General features: G+C 42.6%; 1 protein-coding gene across 3 annotated transcripts in view; it reads left to right on the top strand.

Annotated features, from left to right (window-relative positions):
• The window catches only part of SLC4A4 (solute carrier family 4 member 4), a 175,386-nt gene that overhangs the window by 12,063 nt on the left and 139,398 nt on the right, over window positions 1-23,925 (top strand). For 2 of the 3 annotated variants that reach the window (XM_032224276.1, XM_032224274.1), the window contains exon 1: window positions 22,732-23,016. The exons of the other annotated variant lie outside the window; for it this stretch is intronic. The gene's annotated coding sequence lies outside the window, so the exon portion shown is untranslated. Of the gene's footprint in view, window positions 1-22,731; window positions 23,017-23,925 lie in introns of those variants that run through there. 3 annotated transcript variants of the gene reach the window in all.

Genomic DNA, 23,925 nt, shown 5'->3' with positions numbered 1-23,925 from the left:
GCAACCTCCCAGGGAAGATGGAGCTTGAGAGGGCTGCAAATGGTCCTCCCAAGCTCCATTTTTGCCGGCAGAGGCACTGCAGGCCAATCCTTCGCTGTTTGTAGGGTGGTCCCGCGGGCCAGATCTCAGAACCTCGCGGGCTGGATCCGAGCCCCGGGCCTTGACAAGGTCTCAGTTCTGTCTAAGTTGAGAAGAGGAAATGAATATTCACCCCTTTTTATGAAAAAAAGATGCTTCCTTTACTTCTGATATACCGTATTTTTCGGAATATAAGATGTACCTTTTTCCCTCAAAAAAGAGGCTGAAAATCTGGGTGCGTCTTATACACTGAATATAGCATTTTTTGCCTCATGAAACCCCACCCCCTTCACCAAAATGTCCATGCATAGCCTTTAGGAGGCTTTCAGAGAGCTCCTGGGGACTGGGGAGGGCAGAAACGAGCAAAAAATGGACCATTTGTTGCTCCATTTTGCCCCCTCAGCCACCAGGAGCACTCTATAAGCTTCCTAAACGCTATCCATGCCCCCCCTTTTTTTTTTTTGACAAAATGGGCCTGCTTTCGTGAAAAACAGGCCGTTTTTTGCTCGTTTTTTGGGGGGGGGGAGCCCCCAGGAGCATTCTACAAGCCTCCTAAAGGTTATTCATCCCCCCCTTTAAAAAAAAAAAACAAAAAACCACCAGGCCCATTTTTGCAAAAAACAGGCTGTTTTGGGGAGGTTTGCAGAGTGCAAAAACTTTTTTTAAAAATGTGCCTCTTCAAAACCTTGGTGCATCTTATACTCCGGTACGTCTTATACTCCGAAAAATACGGTAAATGTGTCAGAAATACAGTTACAAGAACTTCTCTTTCATAATATTTTTTAAAGAAATGCTCGGGTTGGGAAATTATTAATTTTTCTGGGGGGGAAAAAAAGTTCCCCTTTCATTTCCTGGAGATTTGCGTAGCATATTTGAATATTAACCTGTTGAACTAGGTATCGTCATTGCGTCATTTTCCCACACAAGGTAAGATAGAATAGAATAGAATTATTTATTGGCCAAGTGTGATTGGTCACACAAGGAATTTGTCTTTGGTTCATATGCTCTCAGTGTAGATAAGGAGAATAAAAATACATTCGTCAAGAATCATAAGATGCAACTCTTAGTGATGGACACTAATATATGATATATAATCAGAGGTGTTATTCAGCCTGTTCGCTCTGGTTTGAACAAACTTGTAGTGGTGGCTACTAAAGGCTCCATCATTCTGCCCCCCCTCCCCCCGTGACATAATATGTGAGCACTGCACATGTGCAGACACATTTGCACGCTCGTATTTGCGAACGGGTAGGGAAGGTAAGTGAATCCCACCACCTTATATATAATATATAATATGATGGGCACTGTAGTTGAAACAACGAATGGGCGAAACAGGAGATGGGAATCATAGCATGCATAGACAAGCCAGAGTTATAAAAATACATCATACAGATAGTCCTTACTTACGACTATTTGTTTACTAACCATTCAAAGTCACAACAGCCCTGAAAAAGAGTGAATTGTGATCACTTTTCACACCTAATGATCCAGTAGTCACACGATCAAAATTTGGACGCTTAGCAAAAGGCTCGGAAGGATTGATATTCCTTGCAGGCAGCTGGTCATTTGCGTTCTGTTTAGAGAGTCCGCGTTGAGACCACGTGGAAGTTTACCTGTGTCCTCCCAAGTGGCCTCAACGACCCTCTAAAAGGATGCAAATGACCAGCTGTCTGCAAGGAATATAAATCCTCCCATTCCCCACCATCCAGTCAGAGCTGAAGAAGCTTCTTGGATGAGAAGCAAAACGTCTTCAAAGAAATACAAAAAAGTCCAGTTGCCTCTTGAAAACGGCACCTTTGGGACAACTAACCATGGTGGCGCAGTGGTTAGAGTGCAGTACTGCAGGCTACTTCTGCTGCCTGCCGGCTGCCTGCAATTTGGCAGTTCGAATCTCACCAGGTTCAGAGTTGACTCAGCTTTCCATCCTTCGGAGGTGGGTAAAATGGGGACCCAAATTGTTGTGGGGCAAGAGGCTGACTCTGTAAACTGCTTGGAGAGGGCTTGTAAAGCACGTGACCCGTCAAAACCGCGTTCCCCAAAAGCGCGGTCGACGAAAGCGCGTATGTGACGTCATCACAGCGCGACGAAAAAGATCGAAAAATTGAAATAAAAATTAAATTACAGCAAGCCGATTCACATAAAGGTAAGGGTTAGGTTTAGGGTTAGGGTTAGGTTAAGGGTTAGGGTTAGGTTTAGAGCGTTAGTGTTATGTTTAGCATTAGGTTAAGGGTTAGCGTTAGGTTTTTCGTTAGGTTAAGGTTAGGTTTAGGGTTAGGTTAAGGGTTAGGTTTAGGGTTAGGTTTAGGGTTAGGTTTGGGGGGGTTAGGGTAAGGTTTTCACTTTATTTTTACATTTTTCGATCTTTTTCGTCGCGCTGTGATGACGTCACATACGCGCTTTCGTCGACCGCGATTTTGTCATCCGTGGTTTTGTGGTGGAACCGTAAAGCACTGTAAAGTGGTATATAAGTCTAAGTCCTGTTGTTATTGCTGTAGCCTGGATATCTGAGAATCTTCACAGATATTCAGATGGTTCTTTCTCTCCGCCTTGTTTGTCCTATGTCCTTATAACTTGGTTACTTAATTAATCCCTTCTCTGGGTTTGCATAACCTGAGCAAAAGAACTGGATTAATACGACACACACACACACACACACACACACACACACACACACACACACACACACAACTTGTTAGCCCTAACCAAATTTAGCCCGCTAGGGAAACTCAATCCATAAAGCTTTCATTGTTATGTGAACGAACATCTTCCTTGTCACATTTACAGAGACTATTTGCTCTGTCCTTATCTTAAATACTTGAGAATTAGTGACGTGCTGGAGCAGCACGTGGGTGCTTATAGTAGTTGCTCTCCGAGTAGAGATTCTAAGAGCAGGGTGACCTTAACCTGTTGGCTGGCTGCAGGAAAGAGAAATGGGGGAACTGATTCCTTACAAGGATGTTGTGATAAGGAATATAGAGAAACGGGGGAACTGATTTCTTACAAGGATGTTGTGATAAGGAATAAATATATATATATGTATGTATTGTGTCACAACCCCTGGTATGCCCAAATATGGGAGGAAGCATACTGTTTTCTTTCTCTGTCTATTGCCTCATCACAAGAGACCATCATGACAGAAAGCCATTATTTTTACTGTTGCCTTTGTTACATTTGTGTTGCATTTGGTGCTGATAAATAAAGAAAGGGAGACTAGTATAGATATATTTCAAGCTATTTAGCTCTCATCAGGTTCGATTCCCAGGAAGGGTATGGCTAGCTGATGAGAGCTAAATAGCTTGAAATAGATCTATACTAGTCTCCCTTTATTTATTTATCAGCACAAATGCAACATACATACATACATACATACATACATACATACATACATACATACATACATACAATTTTTAATCTAATAGATACCTTTCACCCTGGCTTGGCTGATAACGGATAAGAGCCTGTGGCCTAATGGCTAAGATGTCTGCCTAGTATGTAATATAGCCCAGGTTCAAATCCCAGTAAGGGTATGGCTAGCTGATGAGAGCTAAATAGCTTGAAATAGATCTATACTAGTCTCCCTTTATTTATTTATCAGCACAAATACAACAAAATGTAACAAAAAGACAACAGTAAAAAAATATATATATTGGGGTTTCTGTCTGGATGGTCTCTTGTGACGAGCCGAAGGACAGAGAATGGAAGTAGTGATCTTCCTCCCATATTTGGGCATACCGGGGGTTGTAAAAATCATATATATATGTGTGTGTGTGTGTGTGTGTGTGTGTGTGTGTGTGTGTGTGTGTGTGTGTCATATATATATATATATGACTTTTTGCTTTGATAAAAAAAAGAATGCCAGAATTTGTACTATACAGTAAATCAGAATAACAGAGCTGGAAGGGACCTTGGAGGTCTTCTAGTCCAACCCCCTGCTCAATCAATACTGCATGGGATAAATATTAAAAAAAGGACTTTTAACTAGGCCTTTGCAGTGCTTAGCAATCAATTTAAGTAGGGTTGATGCAGTACGGGCTGTGACAACTCTACAGATTTTTATTTATGTTTGAAGCATTGCACTTTTAATTGTTATTTTTATTTCTTCGAGGGTTGTTTGTGCTCTCACCCCAGTCTCATTTTTCTGCTGTGCTGGATCACTCTAACTTATTGAAATGAATAAGTCTCTTCCTTATTCGAGACAGAAAACATGTTAAAATTATAGCGGAGGCCACGGAAATCAGCTCATCATATGGGACACAGATGCTTCATACATTCCCTCAACAACCCTGCTTTACAAATGTCACACAACTCCATTTATTGTGTGCTCTTCAGCCCTGTTTCCCCTTTCAGATAGTCTTTGTTTAGCGACTGCCTCATACACTGGTGGCTCACAGTTATAACGGGGATGAAAAAGTGGCTTTGTGACCAATCCTCGCATTTACAACTTCTATAAAGCAAAGGAAAACTGAAGGAAGACCATAAAGCAGTAGTGGCTTTACTTGGCAACCTCTTCGCTTAACAACAGAGTGACCAGTCCTAACTGTGGTTACTAAATAAGGACTACCTGTAACGTAGGCATCACTTACTGGCTAAACTTTATTCAGGCCTACCCTTGGCATATAGTTTTTGATCAAAGTTAACTTTTTTTTATGGTACCTGGCTATCAAGTTGATACTGGCTTTAGGCACTTGATCTTTAAACTTATTTCGATGAATTTGTGCTGATAATTAAAACCAAAGTCCGTATTCGTTGAGTGCGCATTTGTCTGAGAATTGAGCTGGCAGATTAATGCACAAATGAGATGGAAAACACAGTTATTGCTAAGCAAGACAGTTGCTGTGAGTTTGGCCCCATTTGGGGGATTCTGGGAGTTGAAGTCCACAGGACTTAAAGTCGCCAAGGTTGAGAAACACTGGTCTATAGGGTTTCCTGCCTAAGCAGGGGGTTGGACTAGAAGACCTCCAAGGTCCCTTCCAACTCTGTTATTCTATTCTATACTCATTTATCAACTGCAGTGATTCACTTAACGTGGCAAGGGACGTCATAAAATGGGCCAAAATTCACTTAACCGTCTTGCTTAGCCATGGAAATTTTGAGCTCAATTGTGTTCGTAAGTCGAGGACTGCCTGTAACAAACTAGCATTTTCTTGCGTCCCTCGTTTTTACTGCTCAAGAGCTACATCAGAGGTTCTGTGGGTCTCTTCCATAATCTGGACCTTGAACCTGCCATAGATGATTAAGACAGCCTTGGAATTTGCAACTCACAAAGTGTGCTCCTGGATATGTGCAAATTGTTCCACACCTAGAAACACTTTGCTCCAAAGTACGGTTATACCAGAACACTCCTTAACCAGAGGGCACAATCGGGCAGAAGTGTGACTTCTCTTCCTTGCCTCGTTTCTACATTAATTGCTGTACTCTGCTGTGTGATATTTATGGGGTAAACCATCAACCCAACCAGACTTAAGAGGATTACCGAATAAACTCTCTTTCAGGGTTCACACAGTATAGAGAATTCCCAAATTAAGCAAATAGAGTCAGAGAAGTCATTCAGATTCAGTGCAAAAGCTTAAGGTTGTATCTTGCTTTATTGATTTAAAGCAGCTATTTTATCTGCTCAAGTTGGTAGATGACTTGAACACTGCGTGGCACGACAAAACCGCGGTCCACTAAAGCGCGCCCGATTAAAGCGCGTACCTGACGTCATCAGCAGCGCGACAAATACGACCACGGAGATTTTAAAAAGCGCTTTTAAAGCAAGCCGATTCACGTAAAGGTAAGGGTTAGGTTTAGGGTTAGGTTTAGGGTTAGGTTAAGGGTTAGGGTTAGGTTTAGGGTTACGTTAAGCGTTAGGGTTAGGTTTAGGGTTAGGTTAAGGGTTAGTGTTAGGTTTAGCGTTAGGTTAAGGGTTAGGGTTAGGTTTAGGGTTAGGTTAAGGGTTAGGTTTAAGGTTAGGTTTAGGGTTAGGTTTGGGGGGGTTAGGGTAAGGTTTTCGCGTTAATTTTAACTTTACCGCTCACAGTGTGATGTTTTCGTCGCGCTGTGATGACGTCAGGTACCCGCTTTTGTCGAGCGCGCTTTAGTCTACCGCGGTTTTGTGGTGGAACCGAACACTGGGCCCTATCTAACAAAATGAAAATTTCAATGTAGAGAAAAGCCCTTACACTTAGGGAAGAAAAATGAAAAGGACACATATAGACTGGGTGAAACCAGGCTGTGAGAGGGATCTTGGAGTCTTAGTGGACAACCAGCTAAATATGAGCCAGCAGTGTGCAGCGGCAGCCAAAAAAGCCAATGCAATCCTAAATTGCATTAACAGAGGGATACAATCAAGATCAAGGGAGGTACTAATACCTTTCTATAAAGCCCTAGTAAGACCACACCTAGAGTACTGCATCCAGTTTTGGTCACACTATAAAAAAGATGTTGAGACTCTACAAAGAGTGAAGAAAGAGAAACCAAGATGATTAGGGGACTGGAGCCCAAAACATATGTAGTATGGTTACAGGGAACTGGGCACAGTGGCCATAAGTCAAAGAAGTAGGCGCACACATCTCCTGCATGCGCCACGCCCCCCACGCATGCGCAGCAGAGACCCGAAAACCAGCTGGCCCGCGGGAGGTGCATGCACATGTGCGGTGGAGCTGAGGTGGGGTGATGGCTCGCATGCTTGCAGAGAGGACTCGGCGTGCCAGAGGTTCACCATTACGGGTGTACATCTTATTAGAGCTAAAGGTAGTTAGGTAGTGCTTTAACCTGAACCCAGAACTCTCTTGGGAATCAATGCATGGACCAAAGATTATTTTGGACAAAAATACCATATTTTTCGGAGTATAAGACGTACCTTTTTCCCTCAAAAAAGAGGCTTAAAACCTGGGTGCGTCTTATACATTGAATACAGCATTTTTTGCCTCCCGAAACCCCGCCCCCTTCACCAAAATGGCCGTGCAGAGCCTTTAGGAGGCTTCCAGAGTGCTCTTGGGGGCTAGGGAGAGCAGAAATGAGTGAAAAATGGGCCAGTCTTTTGCTCAATTTTGCCCCCACAGCCCCAAGGAGCACTCTATAAGCCTCCTAAAGGCTATGCGTACCATTTTTTGTTAAAAAACGGCCTGTTTTGTGAAAAATGGGACATTTTTTGCTCATTTGGGGGGGGGGGAGCAGCCCCCAGAAGCACTCTACAAGCCTCCCAAAGGCTATGCATGCCCTTTTTTGGAGGGGAGGGGGGAAACCAGGCCCATTTTCACGAAAAACAGGCTGGTTTTGGGAGGTCTGCAGAGTGCAAACAATTTTTTTTTAAAAAAATTGCCTCTTCAAAATCTTGGTGCGTCTTATACCCTGGTGCGTCTTATACTCCGAAAAATACGGTACATCTTTGACCAACATTATTGGTGGTTTCCAGGAATTTCAATTAAACTGTAAACTTGCACGATACTTGCAATGTTTTGCCTACTGTCCACAAGTCAACACCCATGTGCTAGATATGTGGGAAGGTTTTTTTTTCCTTATTGCTCAATATTGGCAACATCCAAAGCACTAAATTCTCTCTCTGCTTTTTAGAAAAAGCTCCTTTGATTTGGGATTTGGTTTCTCTGATAGCCGCAGTTGCCTATTGCAATAGAAAACTAGTGTGATTTCCATGGTTTACTTCATGGAACTGTAAGAGATGGACTGCACAGATCATTGGCGTAAGATTTGCTAAAAGCACACGAAAACATTCTTCCTGTAGTAGGGACGTTTAGGAATGCGCTGCACACATTAGGATAGTGCAATCTCTCTTGGCTGTGTTTCAGTGTGCGTTGTGAAATTCCATAGTTCCGTAGTAGCTTCCACATCCTGGTGACATTATCCGGAAAGGTATTTTACATAATGTACAATAAGAAAACTTGTTGCAACCTGAAACTTTAGGGCTAAAGGTGTTTGGAGCAAACTCTCAAAATTCCCTAGAGAATTTTTTTGCTTGAGCTGCGCCGATTGAGGAATCCAAAAATTGCAACCTCAGTCATTCAGAGAAAGTTATCTAGATCAGGGGTCACCAGCCTCAGGGACCTCTTAATTCATAATTTTAAATCCCATGGACCCCCAATATGACTTTAAAAAAAAGATAAATAGTATTTTGTGCAATATAAAAAATGCAAAACGAATTTTTTTTCATGGAACACTAGTGTTTCACGGACCACCAGTTGGTGATCGCTGATCTAGATGACTACATCTAGTTGGAGAACATATTCTGGGCTTGACTGATAAATAATAGAGCTGTTCAGCGCTTTTGTTTGATTCCAAAAACGTGACCCGTCAAAACCGCGCTCGACTAAACCGCGCCCGATTAAACCACGTCGCTGACGTCATCAACAGGGCGACAACAGCCAGCGCGGAGAAAGAAGGGCGCTTTAAATAGCGCTTTGAAAGCAAGCCGATTCAACTTAAGGTAAGGGTTAGCTTTAGGGTTAGCTTTAGGGTTAGGTTTAGGGTAAGGTTAAGGGTTAGGTTTAGGGTTAGGGTTAGGTTAAGGGTTAGGATTAGGTTTAGGGTTAGGTTAAGGGTTAGGTTTAGGGTTAGGTTAAGGTTTAGGTTAAGGGTTAGGTTTAGGTTTAGGATTAGGTTTAGGGGAGTTAGGTTTAGGTTTAGGGGTTAATTTTAGGTTTAGGGTTTACAGCGTGCTTCTGTCTCCGCGCTGTTGTCGCCCTGTTGATGACATCAGCGACGCGGTTTAGTCAGGCGCGGTTTAGTCGAGCGCGGTTTTGTGGGTGAACCTTCCAAAAATACCCTTTGGCGCATGTGAACTTTTTAAAGCAGCTGTGTCTTTTTTCCCCAGAATGCTTATGAAGGGCAGCTATGGGGCCTTGAGAAACGGCTGTTTTACAGATTTGTGTGGAGGTCATAGGTCACCCTGCATGCACTAGACCGGGGTGTCAAGCTCGATTTCATTGAGAGTCGCATCAGGGTTGTGTTTGACCTGAGGGGGGGGGGAAGGGCTGGAGTGGGCGTGGTCAGCGTGGGCATGGCCAGCTTGATGTCACTTGTGTTGAGGGCTCTTGTGACCCGAGCGCTCTGCCAGCGAAAACAGGCTCCCAAGCTCCATTTCCTGCTGCGACCCTCTGCAACCCTCTGCCACCAAAAATGGAGCTCCAGATGGCCGCACGCAACCCTCCCAAGCTCCATTTTTGCTGGCAGAGGCAGTGCGGGCCAGTCCTTCATTGTTTTCAAAGTCGCCCTGTGGGCCAGATCTTAGCACCCCGCGGGCCGGATCTGCCCCCCCCCCCGGCCTTGAGTTTGACACTCCTGCATTAGACTACTAATTTGTAATCCATACTTTGTCCTGTGCCCTATTACATATATGTACCCGATACAGGTCGTCCTTGACTTACAACAGTTCATTCAATGAGCGTTTGAACGTTGCAACAGCACTGAAAAAAGTGACTTGTGACCATTTTTATGACACTTGCAGCATTCCCATGGTCACGTGATCATAATACAGAGACTTGGCAGCTGGCATGTATTTATGACGGTTGCAGTATCCCAGGGTCACATGATCCCCTTCTGTGACCTTCTGACAAGCAAATGTTGTGGCCTGCCAGCAGCCTGCAGAGCTGGCAGCAGATTCGGAGAGTGAGGAGGTCGGGGAGGAACATGGGCCAGTCCTGGAGTCTGAGGAAGGCTCTGATGAGGGCCCTGGCAGAGAGGGGGCCAGGGCCGTATGCCAGTTATCAGCTGCCTTCAGAGTCAGACATCAGTGAGGCAGAAGAACAGCTGAAGCCTGTTCCCAGTATGCGCATGCACAGAGTTGCCAGACAAAGGGAACAGCCAAAGAACAGGGGTCGACTTGGGAGTAAGGCCACAGGTGGACGATGAATGGCCCCTCCCAGATGAAATAAAAGAGGAGCGAAAGGGGAGTGGAGTTTGCAGGAGACAATTAGTTCGCTTCATTGGTTTGTGACTTTCCGAGACTCCTGGCCAAGTTTTGCAGAGATCGGTCTGGCAGCTCTCCAAGCCAGATAAGGTCTGTGACTGTAAATCCTCCCTTGAAAGACTTTGCTGGATGTGAATGAGCAGAATTCACAGTCAATTAATAAAAGGGTTTTTTGTCGGGACAAGGAGTTTGCTTCATGCTCTCAGGAAGCCTCGGTCAGAACAGCAAAATCAATGGGGAAGCCAGATTTGCTTAACGGATGTGTTACTATCTTAACCACTGCAGTCATTTTACTTAACAACTGTGGCAAGAAAGTTTGCAAAATGGTAGACAAAACCCTTAACAATTCTTTTGCTTAACACTAGAAACGTTGGGGGTCCGTTGTGATTGTAGGTCGAGAACAACCCGTGTAGGACAAGCCTTCCTTAATTTCTACAACAAGAAATCCTCAGGTTTTTAAAACATGCCTAAACTGAACACATGGACTCTTTTTCCTCATTTTGACTTATGGTATGGGAACCTGGACACCTGTCAATCTCCAGTCTGTGTTTAATCTCTCAGATTTATGTGGTCCACTGTAGAAAAATGAGACGTGTGCTCTTAAAAGTGCAGACGAACAAGCTACGGGCTCTTCAGAAGCTGGAGAGTCTTGAATTGCTGTCTTGCCCCCAGTAGTTTTTGGGAAAATAAAGTACAGATTAGGAGCCTCCAATCTTGGCAACTTTATCCCTGGAGGATTTAAAACTCTCAGAATTCCCCAGCCAGCTTTGGCAATTGAAGGCCTCCAGGTTTAAAGTTAAAGCATTACTTGGCTTTCCGGCCACACCTGTTGCTGCGACCCCCACAAGAGGTATCATTTGAGCACCAAAACATTCCATTCAAAATAATGCAAAATAAAGTGTCCTCTTTCTTCCTTTCCTTGTTTGCTTTTGTTAGGGAACAATTCACCGTGTTTTGATCTGCCCCTTCGTGCGGAGGTCGCCCTGAGTTCAGTTTTGATTGACATGGTCAAGTATTTCACCGTTTGCTTGGGTTATTAGGCAGAGACACAAAAAGAAGGGGGGGGGAAGTGCAATTGGAGATTTGTCAACTTGGTGTGTGGTCTCTGCCATCGCTTTGCTTATTCGATGGGCCTTTTCTCTTTCTCTTCTGGTTTCCCCCGGCTACTTTATTTAAAGAACTTTTTATTTGTTAATTCTCATTGTTTTGGTTACCTCCTCTTGTGGGCTGTCTTTCTTTCTTTCTTTCTTTCTTTCTTTCTTTCTTTCTTTCTTTCTTTCTTTCTTTCTTTCTTTCTCTCTCTCTCTCTCTCTCTCTCTCCAACTTTTTATTAAATCATATATATATAGATAGATTATATATATATATATATATATATATATATATATATATATATATATATATATGTATGTATGTATGTATGTTATATTTATGCTGATAAATAAATAAAGGGAGACTAGTATAGATCTATTTCAAGCTATTTAGCTCTCATCAGCTAGCACCCAAGTTTTTGGGAATCGAATATATATATATATATATATATAGATAGATAGATAGATAGATAGATATAGAAAGAAAGAGAGAGAGAGAGAGAGAGAGAGAGAGAGAGAGAGAGAGAGAGAGAGAGAGAGAGAGAGAGAGAGAGAGATAGATAGATAGATAGATAGATAGATAGATAGATAGATAGATGGCGGTGTGTGGGTGTGTGTGTATACAATAATACAATAGGCAGGAAACCCTATATCGTTCCAGACAAATGGCTATCCAACATCTTCTTAAAGACTGTATGTTCCAGTATAACTCTGGAACACTTCAAGCAATTTCAACCAAACTCAGTACACAGATGACTTAATCTCTGAACTCAGTTGTGGTCATATGTCGAGGATCACCTGATTTGTTGTTGCTTTTAAATTGCTGCAGCGAACCCATTGCTGCAATTTTTGAAGCCCCTCCCTGATTTCATTACACAGGTTAGCTTTGCTTTCAACCATAATACTTCTAGGAAAGGAAAAAAAAAAACTTCATAGCACTGGTGGAATTCAAACTTTTTTACGACTAGTTCTGTGGGTGTGGCGTGGTGGGCGTGGCAGGGGAAAGATACCGCAAAATCCCCATTCTCTCCCCACTCTTGGGAGAAGGCTATTGCAAAATCTCCATTCCCACCCCACTCTGGGGGCCAGCCAGAGGTGGTATTTGCCAGTTCTCCGAACTACTCAAAATTTCCCGCTACCGGTTCTCCAGAACCTGCTGAATTTCACCTCTTCTGCATGGAACGTGTGATTAGAAACCTTGGCACAACCACGATCTCTAGTCACAAGCGTGCTTCAAGCGTAGCATGGGCACACGGATACCGATGCCCTGTGAACATTTTCTAACCCGAAGTGTGGAAGTAGGAATGGTGGAGCCTTCAGGCCTTCCTGGAGCAGAGGTAATAGGCTTAGGCATAGCAGGACAACAAGCCTTAGGTAAAACCTACGGGGTGAGGTTCGGTGAAGGCTGAGCTCAGACTTCTGTATGGAGCATCACACAAAAAAGCAAAACATAATTTTAGGTATTGCCCATCCGGTGAAGTTGGCATTGTCCTTGAGGTGTTGGTGTTGAATCCCACCACTGGGTTTCAAGTTGAGGGCTACTTCGTACTCTTAACTTCCATCAAAGTACTAGTCACTTTGAAGATTTTAAAATCTTTGAACACATTTCTCTCGTGCGATCTGGCACTGATCCTAAAGCATTGTGGTTCCACTTACCGGAGCAATAAAAGTCAAGATAAAGACTGTAGATATCCCGTTTTCCCTTTTATTAATTTCCTCTTCCTTTACCCCAGTCACAGAAACTCAAGAAAAGTTGGGTGCCGAAAGATTCATGGTTTAATCGGCTTCTCTCCCCCAAAAATTGTTTGCACAACTAAGAGGCTGCACAGCACAACACAAAGAGGCAGTTTTAATCCTACGGGAAAAACATGGCAGCAAATACAATCGGAGGTTGATTTATTGCCGTTGCAATCATTACACCGTTTGTCTTTGCCACAAAGCCCGCAGGGGTGTTTCTTGCTGAAGTGTGTAGTTGTTGCAGAGGGAAAAAATGTCTTCGCCCAAACTTACCCTTTAAGCCAGGGGTGTCAAACTGGATTTCTTCGAGGGCCGGATCAGCATTGTAGTCCTCCTTCGCGGAGGGGTGCGGTGGGGGGTGGAATGGATGCCTCCTGCAGCACCCTGCCGGCCAAAACTGGGCACGGGTGTGTGTGTCCGTGCATCCCCCCCCTCTGCACTTCGTTTTCACCCTCTATGGCCTCCTGCAGCACTCTGCTGGCCATTTTTCGGGCATTTTTCAGCCCGTTTTCAGGCCATTTTCGGCCCATTTTTCAGCCATTTTTCAGGCCATTTGTCAGCCATTTTTCAGCCCATTTTCAGCCTGTTTTTCAGCCCACTTTCAGGGCTTTTTCGGCACATTTTTGGCCTGCTTTCAGGCCATTTTCAGCCTCTTTTTGGCCCATTTTCAGGCCCATTTTCAGGCCATTTTTGACCCATTTTCAGCCTTTCAAGCCTTTCGGCCCACTTTCAGGCCATTTTCGGCCTGTTTTTCATCCCATTTTCAGGGCTTTTTCGGCCCATTTATAGGCCATTTTCGGCCCATTTTCAGGCCATTTTTGGGCTGGTTTTGGCTGTCAAGAGTGCTGCAGAAGGCCATGGAGTGTGAAAAACAAGGCATGCCCCCCCCTCCCCCCCGCACAGCCTATTTTAGCCACCAGAGGTACCATGGGTAGGTCCTTTGATATTTCCAGGACGGCCACGCGGGCCAGATTTAAGCACCGCAGGCCTTGACTTTAACACCCCTGCTTTTTAAGTCCATAACTGAGTAACAATGAGAAAGTCAGTTCAGAGATTTGGATAAGTTGCACGGTCTCTAATAAATTGTGAGGGACTCTGTGATTGTACTTAGTAGTGAAGCGATAAGTAACACACATGCCAAGCTGTCTCAGATTTTGTCCCCATTTTATTTGCATAATTTCCTTCTCTCTTTTCCCCCCTGGATTAATTAAGAAGGGCACAGCCTCCTGCCGGATGCCCCGACTCTTTAATTCGATTAACTAAACACCTGGAATTAGTGAGGCAATCGACTTGTTTAGAGAAATCGGTTCCCAGCGCTTTTCTGGGTTAAGATCTCCCTGCGTCACGACTGTTAATAGCATCTTTAACACTTGCATCATTGCTGGGTTCATTTGCATCCATTAGGAAGAACGAATGTGTGGCTCGAAAAATAAGAGGTTTGGTTTACGGATATGTGAAAATCCAGATCGTGGTGAGATACGTCTTTTGTGAGGTTATTCGAGGTCTCGAAATCATCCTCCTTGCAGTCGAACCCTGCTCTGACAAGTGGGAATGGAACCTAGCAGCAGTGAGGTTGTGCAAGATTGTGGTGCTCGGTCACAATTGAGAAGTCTTCTAGCCAGTTCTTCTACGTCAGTATTTCTCAAGCTTGGCAACTTTTAAGGTGTGTGGACTTCAACTCCCAGAATTCCCCAGCCAGCTTGGCTTCAGAAACACTGGGGAATTCTGGGAGTTGAAGTCCACACACCTGAAAATTACCGAGGGTGAGAAACACTGCTCTAAGTGATGGGTATGTTATTGTCAATCTGTGAAATCAATTATTTTATAGAATGCCTGGGAAATCTACAGAACACCAAAAATGGGACATCAAAGTATGAAACACTTATTATTTCACACATTTCCTAGGCATTCTATGCAATGCCACAAGGCAAACCAGCAAAGTATAAAATAATTCCCACTAAAATGCCATTCTAAGTTTTCCTTGTTACAACAAGTAAGTCAATACAGGTATTATCTATTATCTATTATCTATTAATTATCTATTATCTATTCTATTCTATTCCATTCCATTCCATTCCTTTTTCTATTGATTCTATTCTATTTTATTCTATTCCATTCTATTCTATTCTATTCCGTTCTATTCCATTCTGTTCTATTCCATTCCATTCCATTCCATATTTTCTATTCTATTCTATTTTATTCCATTCCATTCCATTCCATATTTTCTATTCTATTCTATTCCATTCCATTCCATTGCCTAGGGACAGTATATAGCATATTAAAGTAACTCAGACATGTTATGTTTCACCTAGAAAAGTCATGCATTCTACAGATTTCCTAAGCATTCTATACAATGCCGTTTTTTTTACCCATTGCCGGTGACAGACAAATGGCCAGGTGACTGTTTTTTTGACAGGAAACACAGCCCCATGCCCGTGTAGTTAAGAGGGGTGGTCCTCAAGTTATGATTGTAAAGCAACCTGACCATCCGTTGTTGTAACTAAGGATGGTGATAAAATGATTCATCCAGGTGACTGATCCTCATTGTTGGTTAGGCTGTGCATAAATCCCAAGCCTCAGGAATTCAAGTTAAAGAATTTGTCTAAGACCATTGATTATCCAGCTGTCAGGAAGTGATGGAAGCTCTAACCCACCACATCTGGAAGGCATGAAGCCAGGGGAAGCTGCTGTGAATACCCCGCTAAGGATAGTCATGCTGCCGAGCACATAGTACGAGGATATTGAGCATATGATCCGGCATGAAAGAGCTCCTCTGTAACCCCAGCGGGCCAAGGGAAACAGCTGTCTTGAAACAGTCGGTCGGTGCCTGCCTCCTTTCTCATTTGTTATTGATACCCCGGCTTGTCACCATGGCTCCTCCTTCTCACGTCTTCCACAACGGGCCACTATATTTTGTCCTGGTTGGCCCTGTTTTGATTCACGCTGATTTAAGTAAGAAGGTTGTAAGAACCGGTTTGGTGGAGTGGTTAAGGCGCTGGGTTAGAAACCGGGAAATTGGGAGTTCTAGTCCCGCCTTAGCAATAGCAATAGCAATAGCAGTTAGACTTATATACCGCTTCATAGGCCTTTCAGCCCTCTCTAAGCGGTTTACAGAGTCAGCATATTGCCCCAACAGTCTGGGTGCTCATTTTACCCACCTCAGAAGGATGGAAGGCTGAGTCAACCTTGAGCCTGGTGAGATTTGAACCGCCGAACTGCAGATAACAGTCAGCTGAAGTGGCCTGCAGTACTGCACTCTACCCACTGTGCCACCTCGGCCCGAGGCACAAGCTGAGAGAGTTTGGACTAATCATCAGGAGACTGTAAATTCTGGTTGACGTTCAGCTAAAAACACTATTGGAAGTTCTAGTCCTATCTCAAGCATGAAAGCAATCTGGATGACTTTGGGCCAGTGCTAGGAGCCTGTGAGTTCTAGTCCCACCTCAGGCATGAAAGCTGATTGGGTAATTTTGGGCCAATCACCAGGAGGCTGCGAGTTCCAGCCCCATCTTAGGCATGAAGCCAGCTGAGTGACCTTGGGCCAGTCACACACAGGCTCCACCTTAGGAAGCAGGCAATGGCAAACTATTTCTGAAAAACCGTGCAAAGAAAACCGCAGTGATTTGTCCAGGCAAACTCAGAGAACCGAAGTGGGGGGGTGGGGGTGGGAAGAAAATTGTATATGGGGAAACAGTTGCATATAGTTTACCCTTTTACAATATTCTGTGCACAACTTAAGACTCTGGCAAGTAGGCAGTTAAGAATGTTGGAAATAATTAAAATAATAAAATAAAAATATAATGTAATGTAATTAAATATAATAATATAATATAATTAAATATAAATAAAATAAATCAAAATAAATCAAAATAAATAAAATAAATCAAAATAAATAAAATAAATAAAATAAATAAAATAAAAATAAAATATATAAAAATAAATAAATAAATAAAATAAAAATCAAAATAAATAATAAAGTAAATAAAGTAAATAAAGTAAGTAAAGTAAATAAAGTAAATAAAGTAAATAAAGTAAATATAATAAAATAAATAAAATAAATAAAATAAATAAATAAAATAAAATAAATAAAATAAATAAAATAAATAAAATAAATAAAATAAATAAAATAAATAAAATAAATAAAATAAATAAAATAAATAAAATAAATAAAATAAATAAAATAAATAAAATAAATAAAATAATAAATAAAATAAATAAATAATAAAATAATAAATAAAATAAAATGGCCTGTGGATTGCTTCACGCCTTCAATTTCTGAGAGGCCATTGCCACTTTGCTCAGGGCCAAGAAAGATGTTTTGAACCGCATATGTGGGCACCTGCATAGGTGAAGCTGGAAGGAGGTGGCCTCATAAACTCCAATAAACATTTCAAAGAGAGGCAGCTGATGGCTATTGTTTTTGGAAGTGTAAAAGGGGGGAAAAAAACAAAGAATGGAAATTAATTAGTTGCATGTCTGAAGTACTTCATGCGTTTTTTCGATAATCCTTACAAAAACATTGGTTGTATTTGCATGGCTGGCTTAACTGGATTATGGGTGGGGCCAGTGTCAGATGAATGGCATAACCCCGTCATCACTGGAGTTAAAAGGGATTTAATTCTGGCTCAAAATAGTCATGAGTTATTTATGGCTAAACTAACCAGCTGCTGTCATATAGGGGTTACTCCTAGGCACTCACATAAGGGTTAATAAAGGGTTTAATTCTCTCTTCCAGATGCTGGCACAGGGACAACATTTTAGAATAGCCTTTAAAAAGAAAACAGACAGGCCTGCTGTAGTATTCTTCCTCCTTTCATTATTTTATGTTTTCTACTTTTTAGGTATAGCCATACTCGGAGGGAGGTTAAACACAAACAGCCAGGAATAGAAAATTCCTCTAATTTTCTCTTGATTGGTACCAATTCGGACTGGATCACCATTGTTTTACTATTGTAGGAAATTAGCACCTACCACTCTCCTAGAAAAATGAAATATTCTAGGATTAGGGGACTGGAGGCTGAAACATACGAAAAACGGTTGCAGGAACTGGGTATGTCTAGTTTAATGAAAAGAAGGATTAAGGGAGACATGATAGCAGTCTTCCAATATCTCAGGGGCTGCCCCAAAGAAGAGGGAGCCAAGCTATTCTCCAAAGGGCAGAGCAAGAAGCAATGGGTGGAAACTAATCAAGGAGAGAAGCAACTTAGAACTGAGGATAACTTTCCTGACAGTCAGAACAATTAATCAGTGGAACAGAAATTGTGATTTCTCCAACGCTGGATGTTTTTAAGAGGATGTTGGATATCCATTTGTCTGAAGTGGTGTATGGTCTCCTGCCTAAACAGGGGGTTGGACTAGAAGACCTCCAAGATCCCTTCCAACTCTATTATTCAATTCTATTCTATACTAATTTTATCAACTGCAGTGATGCACTTAGCCTGGCAAGGAACATCATAAAATGGGCTAACCGTCTTGCTTAGCCATGGAAATTTTGAGCTCAATTGTGTTCGTAAGACGAGGACTGCCTGTAACAAACTAGCACTTTCTAGTGTCCCTCGTTTTTACTGCTCAAGAGCTACACCAGAGGTTCTGTGGGTCTCTTCCATAATCTGGACCTTGAACCTGCCATAGATGATTAAGACAACCTTGGAATTCGCAACTCACAAAGTGTGCTTCTGGATATGTACAAATTGTTTCACACCTAGAAACACCTAGAAGACTAAGAAGTGCAATTGGGAAAGAATTTGGAACACAAATTGTAAACTAAGACAATCAGCAGCACTTAAAGAAAATATATACAAAATGTTTTACCATTGGCATTTATCACCAACAAGATTGGCTAAAATGTACCCAAACATGAAGCCGACCTGCTGGAAGTGTAAAAAAGTACAAGGGACTTATTATCACATATGGTGGACCTGCCCCGAAACACAAAAATATTGAACAAAAATTTGGAAATGGGTGCAAGAAATTACAGGAGAACAGATAAAATACAAAACCCGAAATCTTTCTACTGGGAATAATCAAAGGGAAATATACGAAGAAAATTAAGTACATATTAACACATCTGCTAACTACAGCTAGAATAGCATTTGCCCAATGCTGGAAACAAAATAATACCCTCTCGGATGAATTAGTGATAAAAAAAAAACCTTTGGATTGTGCAGAGGTGGACAAATTAACACTGAAATTAAAAGATAAGAGTCAGAATATTATGAAATTTGGAACAATTGGTACAAATGGCTGCAAAACAAGAATAAAATTAATTAAGCCAAAAAACAATATATATATACATATATAGAGAACTGTGTATAAAGATGTGTAAATATAGAAGCGAAATATTATATACATGTGCAGGTATGATGACATAACAATGTTGATGTCATGACTGTAAGGTGTTGTAGAAGGGAAAAAATAATATAAAAAAAATCTGCTGAATAGAAGCTTCACCCACATAACACCTATCCTCCGCGAGCTGCACTGGCTACCTGTCGATCTCCAGGTACGCTTCAAGGTGCTACTTGTCACCCATAAAGCCCTTCATGGTAGTGGATCTGGGTACTTGAGAGACCGCCTACTGCCAATCACCTCCACTCGACCTATTAAATCCCATAGATTAGGCCTCCTCCGAGTCCCATCTGCCGGTCAATGTCGACTGGCAACCACGCAGAGGAGAGCCTTCTCGGTGGCAGCTCCGACCCTATGGAACGATCTCCCCATGGAGATTCGTACCCTTACCACCCTCCAGACCTTCCGCACAGCCCTCAGAATCTGGCTATCCCGTCAGGCCTGGGGCTAAAGACTGTAACCCACCCGAATGGTATGAATGTTGTGTTTTTAAATGACGTACTGTCCTACGTGTTAAATGTTTGTTTCCCCCCCCCTTTTCGAGTTGTAAGCCGCCCTGAGTCCCCCCAGGGAAAAGGGCGGCATATAAATAAACTTTGAAAAAAAAAAAAAAGAAGGAGACTAAGAAGTGCATGTGAAGCAAATTGGTACCAATGCTGGTGCCCCTGATGCTATCCTGTTTATGCAGCCTTATTTTCCCAAAAAGATAAAACTGAACCCAAGGGAGGGAAGAAGGAAAGATAACGCCAGCCAGCCAGCCAGCCAATGGCAAAATATAAGGAAATGGCATTTTGTAAAACTCAAGGGAAGGAGAGAAAAAGACCTTTTCCCCCTCAAGGCAAATACACACAATGCATTTTTAGGTAACATGCAGCTTATTCCTAAGGCTGTAATTCTTTAATGTGTTGATGCCAGCAGAGCTCAGTCTACAAAGATTTCCATTATGTAACCTGCCTCTTAAAAAGAAAAGCCGATAAAATCTCGGGACTCTTTTATTTTTTTACTCTCTTTTTTTTTTAACCTCTCGAGAAAAAGATGTTGACGAATTGCAAAAACTCGCAGGAGCGTTTATAACAGGAAAGGAAGAAGCCTATGGAAATGGTTTGTCTTTATTAGGAAAAAAAAAAAAGGAGAGAGAGAGAGAGATAGCCCTGGAATGTATATTTTCCATTCGCCTATTTCAGACTTAGCTTGGATTTGCATCACACACAGACGCTTGTGTCTCAGAGGGGGGTCCATTCAAGAAACCTCTGTAGGAAGTTAGCATCTCACCTAGAAAAAATGAACTATCCTGGGAAATATTGAAAAGGCAGAATTTTATATTTCCCTGGATCAGAAATGGAGGAACATGTTTTTTTAGGCAGGAAGCAGACTCACTCTTAATAGCCCCCCCCCCACCTTTGTCAACGGGCCATTTAAAAAGCCTGGGTCAGTCTATTCTACATAACAAAGATCTCCCCCATCAGCTCTGGGGTGATGGGATTGAGGCATGATAGTATTAGCCCTTTATCCATCTCACCACAGGGCACCTGGGAAGAAGCGATGCTCAACCAAACTTGGACTCACAGCCTTCAGAGTTGCCCCTGCATGGCCCCGTGGGACACTGACAACCAATCAGAATACAAGATCAAGATCAAAGCCTAGAAAGGGCATAAAACCAGGGACTTTCAGTATTTTGCTCTTTTTTTCTTCTTCACCCAACATCTAGAAAGCATGTGATTCTCCCCCTTTTCTGTTCAGGAGCTCAAGGCATGTGGTCCTGTCCACCATTAAAACCATCTTTCCAAGCAGCCTCCATGTCTCCAGTGTCTTTTTCCCCACTTGGAGCTGAACCCAGAAGGACATTTCTCCCAACACCTCAAGCTGGTATTTTACATTTCAGTTGTTGCAAAGCAGCTTTCCAGTGAATGGGTCATGATGAAGCGTGCTTAGATCTTAACCTCATTTCACACCTTTTCTAGCCCAGCCTAGTAATATGGAAGGTAGAATAGAATTCTTTATTAGCCAAGTGTGACTGGACACACAAGGAGTTTCTCTTTGGCGCATATGCTCTCGGTGTACATAAGGAGAATAAAAATACATTCATCAAGAATAAAAAGATGCAACACTTTGTGTCAGTCAAGGTTACTAAGAAGCTATCAACGAGGAAACAAAACAATATAAATTGTAAAGATACAAGCAACATGGTTATAGTCATAAGTGGGGAGAGATGGATACTAGGAAAGAAGAGAAGAATATTAGTAATACAGTCTTAGTAAATAATTTGACAGTGTTGTGGGGATGAGTTGTTAAGCAGAGTGTTGGCATTCGGGAAAAAACTGTCCTTGTGTCTCATTGTCTTGGTGTGCAGTGCCCTATAGCATCATTTTGAGGGTAGGACTTTAAGCAATTTATGTCCAGGATGCGAGGGGTCTGTAGATCTTTTCACAGCCCTCTTTTTGACTCGTGCAGTATACTAGTCCTCAATGGAAGGCAGGTTGGTAGTCATTGTTTTTTCTGCAGTTCTGATTATCCTCTGAAGTCTCTGTCTGTCTTGTTGGTTTGCAGAGCCAAACCAGACAGTTATGCAGATGACAGACTCAATCATCCCTCTGTAGAACTGAATCAGCAGCCTTTTTCCTCTACCTGTCCCAACCGAAAGCCCTATCAATTGTGGAGCCAACCGGCAACAGGGAGCCGCAGCAGTGGGTTGAAAGAGCCACATGCGGCTCCAGAGCCACAGGTTGCCGACCTCTGAATTAGACCTAGCCAATTGCCTGCAACCCTTCTTCATACGTTTTCAGCCTCCAGCCTCCTAATCATCTTAATTGCTCTCCTCTGTGCTCTTTCCAAATGCCTTTTTTTTTGGTGACCAAAATTGGACACTGTCTTCCAAAGTGTGATCTTACCAAGTTGTTATCCCTCCATAGACGGTCAGCCCGGACAGTCCCCAAAAAGTTTTCTTCAAGGACGGACGGGGCCCATTCTCTCTCTTTCTACCTCCCCCCTCCTACAGATTTGACCTCTTCCACCTTGTGGTCCAGTGACCTGTGCATACTATCCTGCCCTTTTACTACACCGTTATTTTATATGCAGCCCCTGGTGTACGGCTGGAAGGAAGATCCTATTTCACAACAGGGAGGGGCCCCGTCAGAGTGAAGGCTAACGTTTTCTCCTCTCCATGTCTTGACGTAAAGGCTTTTGCAGCTATTAATGGAGCTGCTCCTTCTCTCCCCCCCCCACCCTTTCCTTCTCTCACTGATGGCTGAAGGAGTAGCATTTCAATGGAGCCCTTTCATTGGTTAACTCTACCCTTATAGGTATTTCTTAGCTGGTTGACATTCTTTTCAGGAGATTTTGCTTAGAGATTTGTTAAGGTTCCTCTCCCCACTCCCCGCAGCTTCTGAAAGCAACTTTTAGCAATTATAGCAATAGTAAGGGTTGTGTTGTTGCTGTTGTTTTTTTCTTGCAATGAGCTGCAACGCCGGTCCATAAGTTTTTACGGCTGTGGCAAGCTCTGAACTTTGATTGTGACACAGAACAGCAATAAACGTTGTGCGTTCCAGGCTCTTGCTCAGGGACGGATACACACACACACACACACACACACACAGCAAAGGCGGAAGTCATCGTCTTAGAGAGGAAATTACATAGCTGGAGCGGGAGCCTAAGCAATTCACAAAAGTGAAACTTTTGCAGGCTTTAGGGCTTGAAAGAGCATGTTTTGAGAAGATCTAGGAGACCGATAGAGAGAGAAAATACTGTTCAAAATAAAATCAGAGTACTTTGCCTTCACTAAACCGGTGAGAAATGGGCACAGATTTTGGTGAGCAAGAGGAGTCTTCCTGAGACAAAATGATCATGACATAATTTTTGAAGGTGAGATTCGGCTCTTGAATGTTTCATATGGCTATATATATTTAGCACTGAATGGAAATCTATTTCAAATGTTGTGTCTGCGTTTTTATAATTTTGTCTAGGCAGGGCAAAGTTTGTTGAATTCTGCGGCTGGCAGTCTTGAGTCTCCTGGTACAGTTTCATCATGAATAGTGTGATTATATTACCTTGCCAGATACAGTACAGAGGGCATTTTATACTGTACCATCTGTTCTAAACTCCCTCTAAAATTAGGGCTGTCAAACTCTGCCATCTCTTTGCATTACTTTTGAAAGGTTGTGCTTCCTTATTCTTTTGATTGGCCGTCCCCACAATTTCTGAACTGTGGTTGGTGACATAACACCACGTTGCTTGGGGTTTTTTGGACCATTCTTCGGCTATTACTTGTCGCTGTAGAACAGGGGAGCTCCAAAATTGGCGACTTTTAAGACTTGTGGACTTCAATTCCCCAGCCAAGCATGCTGCTCTGAGGAATTCTGGGAATTGAAGTCCACAACTCTTAAAAGTGGCCAAGTTTGGAAACCCTTACTGGGGAAGATAGATGTTACACTTACAAGCTAATGATTATGGCTATATTGGAAGAAATGTCCTTCTGGATTCAGTTCCAAGTGAGGGAAAAAGACACTGGAAACAAGGAGGCTGCTTGGAAAGATGGTTTTAATGGTGGACAGGACCACATGGCTTGAGTTCCTGAACAGAAAAGGGGGAAATCACATGCTTCCCGATGTTGGGTGAAGAAGAAAAAGAGAGAGTAATGGGCTTGCTGAGAATTCCTGAGTTTTTTATACTCTTTGTTCGGCCCCACCTCTCTGTTTCCTGTTCCTGTGTAAGAAATGCATTCTGATTGGTTTGTCAGACTCCCAGGGGCAGGGGTGGGCGTCTTAACTAACT

The sequence above is a fragment of the Thamnophis elegans genome, chromosome 9 (genome assembly GCF_009769535.1).
Source record: "Thamnophis elegans isolate rThaEle1 chromosome 9, rThaEle1.pri, whole genome shotgun sequence".
Lineage (NCBI taxonomy): Eukaryota > Metazoa > Chordata > Lepidosauria > Squamata > Colubridae > Thamnophis > Thamnophis elegans.
This window is presented reverse-complemented; position numbering and strand designations above follow the sequence as displayed.